Consider the following 12,591-nt stretch of genomic DNA (forward strand, 5'->3'; position numbering starts at 1 on the left):
GTATCTGCCATTACAACAGCCTATTTAACCATCTCATTGTTCCAAAAATCCCCTGTGCCCCAACTATTCATCCCTTCCTCTCTTCCATGGCACCCTTTGGAATCTTTTCATTGTCTTCCTAGTTCTGCCTTTTCCAGGATGTCACGGGATTGGAGTTACGAAGTGTGCAGCCTTTTCAGATGGACTTCCTCCACTCAGTAATATGCAATTAAGGTTCTGCAATGTCTTTTCAGGTTTGATAGTCCATTTGTTTTTAGTAATGAAGTACATTCCATTGTCTGGATGGGCCATAGCTTGTTATTTGTTCATTTGCCCTCTGAAGGACATCACGGGTGCTTCCAAGTTTGGGCAATAATGAATAAAACTCCTTTAAATATTTGTGTGCAGGATTTTGTGTGGACACAAGTTTTCAGTTCATTTAGGTAAGTATCAAGGAACATGATTGACGGACTGTATGATAAGAATGTTTAATTTTCTAAGAAACTGCCAGACTATCTTCCAAAGTGGCTGCAGCATTTTGCATTCCCACCAGCAGTGAAGGACAGCTCCTGTGGTTCCACATGCTTGTCAGCATTTGCTAAAATGCCGGTATTTTGGATTTTCCTTGCTCTAGAGATGTGTAGTGGTGTCTCACTGTCATTTTAATTTGTAGTTTCCAAATAACAGAATGTTGAACATCTTTTTACATGCTTATTTGCCATCTGTATTTCTTCTTTGGTGACATGGCTTTTAGGGTTTTTTGCCCACTTTTTAATTGATTTATTTTCTTATTGTTGAGTTTTAAGAGTATATTTTGCTAACAGTCCTTTTATCAGATACATTTTTTGCAAATATTTTCTCCCAGTCTGTAGCTTGACTTTTCATGCCCTTGACATTGGTCTTTTGCAGAGCAGAAATCATATATTTTAACGTTGCCTCTACTCCATCAAAAGTTGGCTGACTACATTTGTATGGGTCTATTTCTGGACTGTTCATCCACTTATTCTATTCCCTTGGTTTATGTGTCTATTTTTTCACCAATACCACACTACCTTAATTACTGTAGCTTTACGGTGAGTCTTGAAGTCAGGTAATATCAGTATTCCCACTCTGTTCTTTTTGGTTATCATGTTGGCTCTCCTGGGTCTTTTCCCTCCCTATATAAATTGAGTCAATTTATAATATTCACAAAATAAGTTGCTTTACTTTGATTGGGGTTGCACTGTATCTATAGATCAAGTTGGGAATAGGACATCTTGACAATATTATATTTTCTTATCCATGAACATGGAATACATTTCCACTGATTTAGTTATTCTTTGATTTTGTTTGTCCTGAAAACTTTCTTCTCCTACAATTGTCAGCTGGGAAAATCCACATCTCTAAGTGGATAGGCTGTTGGCTCACTGAGACTTTAATTTATTCCTTGTGCTTTGCTTTCAGCTTGTGGTCCTGTAGGTTATAGTAGTATCTAAGGAGAGGAATCAGCAGGTAGTAAGAACCAACCAACTTCTCTCCAAGGGAGGGAAGAGCAGTTGTGGACACTATTAGGAAGTTGTTTGTTGTAGACTCTGAAGTTCACTATCTCTCCCAGTTAGCAAGGACTTTGGAAGCAAACAGATAAGAGCTCCAATTCCAGTTCACCTATTTACTAGCTTGCCTGTGGCAGGTTACCTTCTCCAAGCTTCTGGTTTCTCTGTATACTGGAGAAAATGTCTGTTTTGCAGAATTTCTGTGAATATTAAATAAGGTTGCATATACAAATGACTCACACATAGTAGGTATCCAGTAAATGGCACCTATTCTTGATGCACTCTCCCTTCCCTCCTCTGAATGACCAAGAAGCATGTGCCTTTCCCAGTTTTCCTCAGGTGCTCAGTCCCGGACCTTGGCAGGGAAAAGGGGTATTATAATTCCAGAGCCATCCATCCACAGGGTATGGTGCAAGTTTGCAAAGCCTCCATGCATCAAGGTACAGAGTACACTTTCAAAGCTTCACGTTGGACCTTTAGTTTAAGATTCTCTTAGTCTCCTCCTCCTTCACCTTGCAAGGAGCTAATGAGTCCTTGCAATACTTTAGCTGCTCTTTTCTGCCATCTAGGTTCTGTGAAATCATTTCATGTTATCAGACTGTCTCTTATAATAGGTCTCTTCTGATACAAAGGTCCTTATTTATACATTCTCAGAAAATCTATTCTTACCCATTAATACGTATATACTGCAAGGTTCTTTACACCTGCTGTTTTCCTTTTCCTTCATCCTCCTCCATCTTGAAGTCTTTCTCTTTACTTTGCATATCATCTGGCTTGTTTTCTCATGTATTTTTCTTAGATGGGGTCCAGAGGTGGAATATTCTCTTAGTTTGAGTGTCTTATTCAATAGCTTTCTTTTATCCTGATAGAAAACATTATCTTAGAGGATACTTGAGGAGCAGCCTCTTTCTCAAAAGTCTGTAGATGCTCTTACTGTCTTCTACCTCAACATACCTACTCATCACTAGAGATCTTGTTAAGATGCAGATTCTAACGCAGAAGGACTGGAGAGTGGGGCCTGAGATTCTGCATTTCTAGGAAGCTCCCAGTTGAAGTAACTGCTGCCAGTCAGCAGACTATAATCTCAGTAGCAACGGTCCAACTTACCTTGTAGCAGATGAGAAGTTGGAGGCAAGTCAGAGTCCCCTCTTCATGGCTAACATGTATTTTTTCCAGGAAGTTTGCAAATTTCCTTCCTGATTATAATTTAAGAACTTTATTAGGATATGCTCATAAATGTATCTTTTGGGTCATCAATCTAGGATTCAACAAGCTCTTTAAATCATAGATTCAAATGTTTCTTCGACTTGAACCTTTTTCTTTTACTATTGCAGTCAGTACTCAGCTATTTATAGATTCTGTATTTGTGAATTTTCTGAAATGCTACAAGTTATATCTAACCTCAGAATCCATACTTGTGGAGATTTTGTGGTCGCTCACAGATGTGTACATCGTAGCCCCCAAATGTCACCTGATGTGCATGTTTCCAGCTGAGGTTAGGCAAGGCTATGCTCTGCCTTCTTGCTTCAGCTCTCACACTGTAAACACAGTCCTTTTGGCTTTTTTGGGGGGGGCTTGCTTTGATAATTTCTGTTTAAAATGGTCCCCAAGTGTAATGTCAAAGTTCTGTCTAGAGTTCTTAAATGTAAGAGCACTGTGATCGAATTTAAGGAGAAAATACCAGTGTTAAAGTTTTGTTTGGGAATGACCTGTAGTGCTATTGGTCATGAATCCAATGATAGGGGCTCAACAATAGATATAAAATGAAGTTTCCTCAAACAGAAACACACACAACCCAGGGATATCCACGGATCATTTGAGGAGAATGGTGTGACCAGAAGCTGGCAGGAACCTAACCCCATATTTCCCTCAGGAGCAATGGTTCAGTGTTGTTGATTCAGCGTCCTCAGCAACTTTATCAAACATAAATACTACAAATAATGAGAATCCATGGTGTTTTAAAATTGTTGGTTTTCTTCTCTGTCTCTGGAGTATAATACCATTTGATCATGATGTATACTTGTCTTTACCTATTGCTGGATTTGATTAGCTAATATTTTGTCGAGGATTTTGTATCCATGTTCACGAGGGATATTATTCTGAAAAGTTTTTTTTTTTTTAAAGATTTATTTGAAAGAGAGAGAGAGAGAGAATGCAGGAGCAGAGGTTGGGGCAGAGGGGGAAGGAGAGAAGCAGACTCTGTACTGAGCATGGAGCCCAATGCAGGGCTCAATCTCATGACCCTGAAATCATGACTTGAGCCAAAATCAAAAGTTGGACACTCAACCCACTGAGCCACCCAGGTGCCACTGAAAAGTGGTTTGTTTGTTTTTTTCCTTGTGATATCTTTGTCTGGCTTTGCTATCAAGGTAATAATTGTTTCATAAAATGAACATTTTAAGTATAAATTTCATTTCATTGATAAATATAAGACTGGTTACATTATCTGTTTCTTGTTGAGTGAGCTCAGAGTGACTGATACAAGTTTTCCCAAAATATAATTTTCTCTTGAAAGCTCTGTTTTTATCCTTGGCAACAAACATTGTTAGTTGTTTTCCCCGCAATGAGAATATGCCTGCCATATGCTGATGTTGGAATAACCAACCACAGTTGATCAGAACCATCGTTTGTCAGTTGTTCTTTTGAGAAAAAACAGTGCTCAGTGGAATGGTGACTTGTTCAGCCTGCAGTTCGAACAACTGTACAAGTGCTTTTCCTGGAAATAACCAGCGTGCTATGGTATACAGCATGGAGTGCTTCCCATTTCATCACACGTACATGAGGGGTGCAGCAGGGAAAAGGAGGGCTGGAGGTGAAAGCGTTGAGACTTCATCTATGACCTTATCCAGGACAGTCTGAGAGGAGACTATTAGTCCTGTGGTGTCATCCAATGTCTGAAACCCACATTACGTGGTTGTCTGGTCTTCTAGTTGCTTAAGGCAGGAGGGTAGATGTAGTGCCTCATGTTCCCTCATGATAGGTTTCTCCTCTTCTGGAAATCCTCTTCATCAAAAATTAAGCCTCCTGGAGCTATCTTTCTGGCCTCTTCTCTTTCCCTCTGATTTTCTTCTTTTCTTTTCCCTTTGTACTTTGGCACATTTCTTACTCTTGGTCTCAATAATGGAGAACCATCTGGTTCTTTAATTCGAATACTAGGTTTTAAAATTCAAAGCATGCTTTTGGGTAAAGCCCCTAGCAGTCTTCTTGTCTTGGCTGTCTTTGATTTCCTTAGGTACTCTGTTCCCTTTTACTGCAGGTGCCCATCCCCCCCCCCCCCCCCCCAGGTAGGCCTGCTTCATCGGGCACGTGGGCCACACACTTCCCCGGCTCTTCCTTGTTCTCTGGTGGCTGGCTCCTGGAGAGGGGGTGACTTCTGCTTTTGTCAGCTCATTGGGATTCACACCCTGTTGCTGGAAGTCACTTGAAGGCAGGAATGCCGATACCGTTCCACACTAGATTTGTATCTTTTTTATTGAGGTATAATTGGCAAGTAACATTGGACATATTTAAAGTGGATGATTTGATATACATTGTGAAATAATCATCACAATCAAGCTAATTAATGTATCACCTCAATAGTTACTTTTTTTGGTGGTGGTGATGGTGGGGAGAACATGCAATCTACCCTCTTAGAGAGTTTTTTTTTAGAGAGACAGTGAGCACACGTGCATGGAAGCAGGGAGTGGCAGAGGGAGGACACAATATTAAGCAGGCTCCTGCCCAGCACGTGGAGCCCGATGAGGGGCTTGATCTCACAACGCTGAGATCATGACCTGACCCAAAATCAGGACTCAGATGCTTAACACACTGAGCTACCCAGGCACTCCTACTCTCTTAGTGAATTTTAAGATGTATTCATCTCGTACATTGGAAATTTGTATTCTTTGTCTATGTCTCTCTATCCCCTCACCCCTGGCCACTGGAGCCACCAATATACTCTCTGCTACTAGGAGTTCAACCAGTTCAGAGTCCACATCTAAGTGGGATTGTGCAGTATTTGGTTTTGGCTTATTTCACTTAACGTACTGTTCCCTGGATTCATCCATATTGTCCCAAATGACAGGATCACCTTTTTTAAGGCTGAAGATCAATGATACCTTTTTTCCGGACATTGTCACACAGATCTTAACCCTCTGGGAAAATCAAGACTTACGTAGGATCAGGGTTAGAAGTAATTATTCCTTCTCTGTGGGTGGAGAGAATGAGGCTCTGAGGAAGGAAGCCCCTGCCTAGCATTCCTCAAGAGACCAGAGGCAGAAATCTGAGGGACATCTATATTGTCAAGGTGATTATCAACCATATGTTGAACTCTCACCCAGTGCTGGGCACGGAGATAAATGTTTCACACATGTTAGTGTTTCTCATGCAGCTGGGTTTTCTGGTTACTAAAACATTTGCCCTGTGACACAGGTACAAGGATTCTCTCCACTTCTACATGAAGAAGCGGTGTCTTTCCCTGAGATCACCTAGGCAGGAAGTGGAGGAATTGGGATTTGAATTCAGGTCTGTCTTTGAAATCCTTGACGGCATTTGATTTGGACAAGAATGGGAGTTGTTTCCCTTTTCTGCTGCCCCTGAACGACTCCATGGGTGGTTTCCTCATTTAAAAAAATCCTTTAGGGGCACCTGGGTGGCTCAATTGGTTAAGCATCTGCCTTCAGCTCAGGTCATAATCCCAGGGTCCTGGGATCAAACCCCATATTGGGCTCCCTGATCAGTGGGGAGCCTGCTTCTCCCTCTTCTTGTGCGAGAATAAATAAATCTTTAAAAGAAAATCCTTCCTATTCTTTCAGTGTATGAGGTCGAGGGCATCAGCTCTTTATCTTCTATACATTCTTTCCAACATAATAGCCCAGCTATTATTATTGTTTTTTAATTACTTTCCCATTTAATGATTAATTAAAGAGACTGGTGGGTTGCATGGTGTTACCAGGTGATGGATTCTGTGCTTGCTTTTGCTCAACCTTCCCTGCCCCTTGTCCTTTACATTAGCTGATTCACAGGCTGTCTCCTTATTACCATGAAATCTGGGGGCAGAACAAACCTATTTCTGGTTGCCATTAGCATTTCTCTTTTGAAGACCTTTTGAGTGATGGGTGTGGCCTACTCAAAATTTCTCTTAGGGATTCATGGCCCCTGCCAAAGGAGTTTTTGAGCATAGTCTAAGAAAGAGAAGAGATGTGGATGATCTGAACCAGGGCTTAACCCTTAAATCACTTTTGTAAGATTGGAATGGAGCCTGTGGGAGAAGGTCTGAAGGAGCAGCTATGTACATCAGGCACCCAGCGAGGGGCTGCTTCAGGGGCTTGTGGGCAGGAGTTCTTTCTAGTACGGTGGGATCGGTCAAACCTGGATGCCCTCCAGAGCCCAGATCAGTAGCTCTTAGCCAGGAGTCATCCTTCTGACCATCTGGGGATCTCCTAGGCTCCACCTTCACAGAAAAGTCTGAGAGTCCTGATATGTATATTTTGACAAAGCTCCCTGGTGACTCTGAAGCATACCTCAGCACCAGCCCCAACTGCCCAGAGGTGCAGGCCTTGGGGTCTATGGTCATTTACTACTGATGTCAAAGATTCAGAGTTTATTAAAGAACTCATGCAAAATGCATAACATCGCATGTAGAGCTGTAGCTGAATAAAATTACTGGTAGTGGATCAGGAGCCAGGAGGGTACTCCTAGGACACAGAAGTGGAGCAGGAAAGCAGGGGATCAGACCGTCAAGGCAAAGACAGCAAGAGTTGGAGTCAGGCATCCCAGTGGAGACCCTGGACTTCAGATTTGTAAGGTTGGAGCAATCCGGAAAGGTAGAGATAGGTTCACAAGGGATGCAAACGGCCAAGGTCCTTGAACACCAGAGTCTACCCAATGCCAACCCCTCTCCCTGTTTTGCTTATGCAGTCTTACCAGTTTCCCATTGGGTTCTGATATTATTTTCCCAGAAACTTCAGGATCCAGACATCACAAGATATCTGTTAGTAGCATGGCAGATTTTCAATGTCCAGGGTCACCAGCACTTAAATGACTTTCCTATCTGGGCCCCAATGCACCATTTCTGGCAACTCCGCATGGGGAGAGGAGATGAAGGAGGAGTCAAGGAAAGGAGGTCACAAGGAACTCAAGAGGGGGCACATGGGGACCTTGCCATGACTAATGACATGTCTGTCTTGCCTGGTAGAGTAAAATCTTTCACTTAGCACTAGGGGAATCAACCATTAAGGAATCTAACTGCTTGGCTTGCCAACCTACACTAGATTCATCACTGATGTTCGGAAAATGAGATTACCTGAAGCCATCTTCCCAGCTTGGGACAGCCCAAGACGTCAATGGCCTTGGATGCTATGGAGAAGGGGGCTGTCGACCCTTGGGTTGGCTTCCCCTCCCTCCCCAGCTCTGGTACTGGCTCCACCTGTGGGCTGAGACAGGAACTGATGCAAACAACCTTCCCTCCCAGGACCCCAGACTGATATTTTTGGTCAAAGTGATCCTCTTTTCTAGAAGAGTGACATGTATTCATTGGCTTAAAAGTGAAAGTGAAAATCTGGAGATTTAGCTTCAGTAGATTTTACTGTCTGGCCCCTCAGTGTGACTGTGCCCAGTTTTACTTCTGCCACTTGGATATAAAAGTGTAAGTTCCACACTCAGTATCAAGCACTGACATTTTTGCCAGGCTGCTGTGTGTGAAGCAAAATTTCATTTTGCATTAATCCGCACTTCACCAATACAAACAAAGTTGATCAACTTTTCCTATGTTGATTGGACATTTTTTAAAAAAGATTTTATTTATTTATTTGACAGAGAGATCACAAGCAGGCAGAGAGGCAGGCAGAGAGAGAGAAGGAAGCAGGCTTCCCGCTCTGAGCAGAGAGCCCAATGTGGGGCTTGATCCCAGGACCCTGAGATCATGACCTGAGCCAAAGGCAGAGGCTTAACCCACTCAGCCACCCAGGTGCCCCTGATTGGGACATTTTTGTTTCCACTTCTTCAAATTGCTGACACATATCCTTTGCCCATTTCCCCCTATTTTTTATAGCCTTTTTGTATTGATTTTTGGAATTCTTTATCTTTTATGGCTTTAAGTACTTTGCTAGACTATTTTTTATGACTTCAAGTCTTTTGCTATATTTCTCCTGGTTTGTCCCATTTTAACTTGCCACTAGAAAATGGGAGTTTTAATTCGGATGCAGTCAAATTTACCAGTCTTTCTCCTTTTGCTTTTTTTGGTGCCTCGGTTAGGAGAACCTCCACCCTCCTAAAGGTATTTCCTACATTTTCTTGTCATACTTTAAAAATATTGCCCTTTTTATTGAGGTTGTCCTTTTTAGTGATGTTGTGAGGTAAGGATTTAACTTAATTTCTCCCTCAGATGTCTAGTCCCTGGGGTCATGGCAGGCACAGACTAGAGCCCTTTCCCCCAGCCCCTGCCACTGACTGAAATGGCATCTTTCCTAGGTACTAAATCCCACATGTACTTTATTCTGTTCCGTTGATCTATTTGCTGATTACTGTTCTAATAACATACCGTCTTAATCACTACAGCTCTAGAGCATTTGAAACCCTAGAGCTACTTCCACATGTTGTCTCGGAACTTTCTTGGCTCTTACCGTATTTCGGAATCCCTGTCTGTTCCGAGGATTGTCCATCCTCTGCCTGTTTCCCATTTCCCAGTTCAATCTGACACCCTTCCCCTAGTCTTATCTTTGTCACCTATTTTTCTCCTTTTCCTTGACTTCCTTCGGGGAGGTGGATAGAAATCCTGAATGGCAGTCAGGAAGGCTATGCCCGAATGCATGCTCTCATGAGCATGAGCTTGCTGTGTGACCTTGGGCAAGTCATCCTTCCCCTCTGAGTTTTAGTTTTTATCCCTCATAAAATGAAGGAGTGGAGGAGACGAACCCCGACTTACCTTCTAACTTCTGCTGTCTCATACAACAGCTCAGTGACCCATGTCAGTCGCTCTGCTAATCAAAGTGGAGGTCATAGTAAAACAATCCTTTCTTCCCGCCCCGTCTTCACCTGCACCCCTCCTTGCCGCCCCACTCAGGGATATGATGACTGTATGTGGCGTAATACGCTTGAACCTGATATTTCCAGACTGGTCTCCTCCACAGAGCAAAGAAAGGGAGCCTGGTGGCTGCCACAGAGAGGCTTAGCTATTTAAACAGGTTAATCTTCTGTCTTTGCTTTCAGAGTCCTGCTTGAGGACACAGAGGGCCTGCCTGTCCACTATGCTCCTTGGGTAGGATTAGCGGACAACCTGCTGCCCGGGTGCACACATCTGTTGGCTACCAGGGCTCCGTCTTCAACCTTGCAAATGGCCAGAGTGTATTTGCCCTGCCCCTCTGTGTATTTGTTTTTCTAACTGTTAATGGTCGGTCTAATGAGGCAATAGAAGTCCTTCTGGGCAATTATACTCAGGTGAAGCATCAGATGAGGCTGCCTGAGTTCTCATATGCCTAGAGGGAGAGGCTGGTGGGCAACCCTGCTCATGTGAGCTCAGTGAGCTCATGACAGCCCCAGGGACAGAACCTAGGCCTGCTCAGACTTCTGGAGGGACCCCTGAGAGCCACCAGTGCCCTCCAGTAAGGAATAATCATTACCTGGCAGGTGTACCTTTTGTTTTCTGGTCCACAGTCAGGAGCATGTGATTTTCCAAAGATTTTATTTTGCCATTAGCAATTCCCGGCTCTTTGCAAGTAGACTCATTGTAACTCTGGGACTTGAAGGTCTCAGAGAGACAATAATAGCAAAGTTGACACTGGAGTGCTGTTTATATTAAGACGCTCTGAACATTAAAGACCTAGGACATCGTACAACTTAAATTCTTGCTGTATTTCTGACTGCGGCCCCATCTCAGGCTTTGTCCCATCCCCGAATCTCATCATTCTTTACTTTCCTGAGCGAGGGCGAAGCCATGGGCTGTTATCATAGTGAGGATTTAAAGGCCAAAAAACAAAGTAAATGCATAGGATCACAAAAGAAACAAACGGTAGTGAAATGCAGGGGCGTTGGTTTCTTACTGCGCTGTAAGAAGTCACTACAGACATGGGGTCTTGAAGTAACACAAGTCTATCTTATAGTTTTGGAGATCAGAGATCCAGACTGGGTCAGCAGGGCTGCATTGCTCTGGAGTTTCGGGGACAACCTGTTTCCTTGCCTTTCTCAGTTTCCAGAGGACTCCCACGTTCCTTGGCTCTTGCCTCTTCCTCCAACTGGAAGGCCAGCAGGTGCTTCACTCTGGCTCGGACCGCCCGCCTCCCTCTCATAGGAAGCTTTGTGATTATTTCGGACTCATCTGAAGAACCTGGGATATTCTTCCCAGCTCCATATCACTGACTTGCTCACATCTTCCGACTTCTTTTCCTGTGTAAGGAAATGTATTCCAGGTTTCTGGAATTAGGATGTGGACATCCTTGGGAGAACATTCTTCTGCCTACCACACAGTTAACCCCTCCTTTTTATTCTCGAGTAATACCCGAGCCCCTTTAACCATGCACCGACAAATAGCAAGGTCTAGGGGCAGGTTTAGTGAGGACCAGGACTTCAAAGGGGTGGTGAAGGTGGACGACATGGGGAACATCTAACAACTGAGAGAGGGTAGGAAAGTGTTGACTCTGTTCGTGAGTCATAGGGCCTGTGGAAGTCACTGTGGTTTGTTTCCTACAGTTATAATGGAAAGAAAGGGGAGCTGCAGGGAAAGCTTAGTGAATGCAACGATGTCGTTGACTCCCTTTACAGTTCATGGACACTCTGGACTCTGTTCCTGATGGGTCTGCCAGCCCCAGATCAGGAAACCGCTCCAGCAGGCATCCAGAGCTGAAGTGAGCCTGCTGGGTTGGGGCGTGTCAGGGACGGGTGAGCCCATCAGCACAGAGGGCACGGAGCTGTTCATAAATCGGGGACATTTCTAGATCGCATGTGAACTTGGCTGCTTCCAGTGGCCCTTGTCAGAACAGCCTGTCCCACCGGGCACATGGTGCCTTTTCAGTGAGTCCCACTGGTCGGTATTGTTGTGTGGAGGGACAAGGTCAGGAGCGAAAGGGGAGAGGGAGGAGTGGTGGAGAAGGCCGTCCCCACCAAAGTGATGCTAAGCCAGGCCCGGCCCTGACACGGGTCTCCGGTCTGGGGAGAGCATTGTCTGGTTTTGGTGCTCCTGTGTCTCTTCTGCTTCCTGTCCTGTGAGCATCACCCAGAGCCAGAGACAGAGGTGGGGGTTTTGTCCCTGTCACATTATGAAGGCCGTGAAGGAGGGGGGTGAGTCAAGATGACGATGTCCTCTGAGTGTGGACCATCCTGGGGCAGCGGCTCCAACCAAAAACACCAGCCTTGTGTCCAGATCGAGGAAAGTCATGGGAGTGAAAACAAAATGTCGTTCTTGGGGAGAAATGCACTCCGATGGCACTGGGGGTTCTCTTCTGCCTTTGGAAGCCGGAGACCCCACTGGAGTCAGGCCTCAATAGATGGTTTCCCACACGTTCCCACTCTCTTCCGCTGCTAACACGTGGAGCCTCATGGGGCAGGTGTCTCTGCGGGCATGTCCATCCTTGTGCTGGCATTAGCGTGTTTCTCTGTGGGGTTGTGATGGCCACTGTGCTCTCTTACTGCTTGGCTTTTATGGTTCTCTTGATGACCTTATACGGACATTGAGTGCTAATGGGTGTCCTTGCCCTTTCGGCTCCAACTCTCCTAGGGGGAGGAAGGGGAGAGGAAAAAGTGTCGCTGTTTGGTGTAGTGGTAGCCAAAGTTGGGAGGACTTCCCCTGTTGACTGAATCTCACCGATAGCTACTTAGAGAAGAGAGGGAAAGCCCATGGACAGCCTCACTGAGGAGTGGAGAGATCCCATGCTTAGGGACGCTCTTACTTCCAAGTTCTATAGAGACGTTTGTATGTTCAGGTATTTTTTTAACGTGTTAATGGCCTGTCCCTCATTTCCCCTTGGTGAATCATATTTCCCCTGGTGAGCAATAGAGAAGGGATTATTTCATTTACTTTATTTCAAGGATCTTCCCAAGGGAGACTGGGACTGTGGAATGTTTAGTGGCTCAGAAATTAATCTGAGGTGTAAATCAGCACAGTGGGCAG

This window comes from Lontra canadensis, unplaced genomic scaffold (assembly GCF_010015895.1).
Source record: "Lontra canadensis isolate GAN:19392208 unplaced genomic scaffold, GSC_riverotter_1.0 scaffold76, whole genome shotgun sequence".
NCBI classification, from domain to species: Eukaryota; Metazoa; Chordata; class Mammalia; order Carnivora; family Mustelidae; genus Lontra; species Lontra canadensis.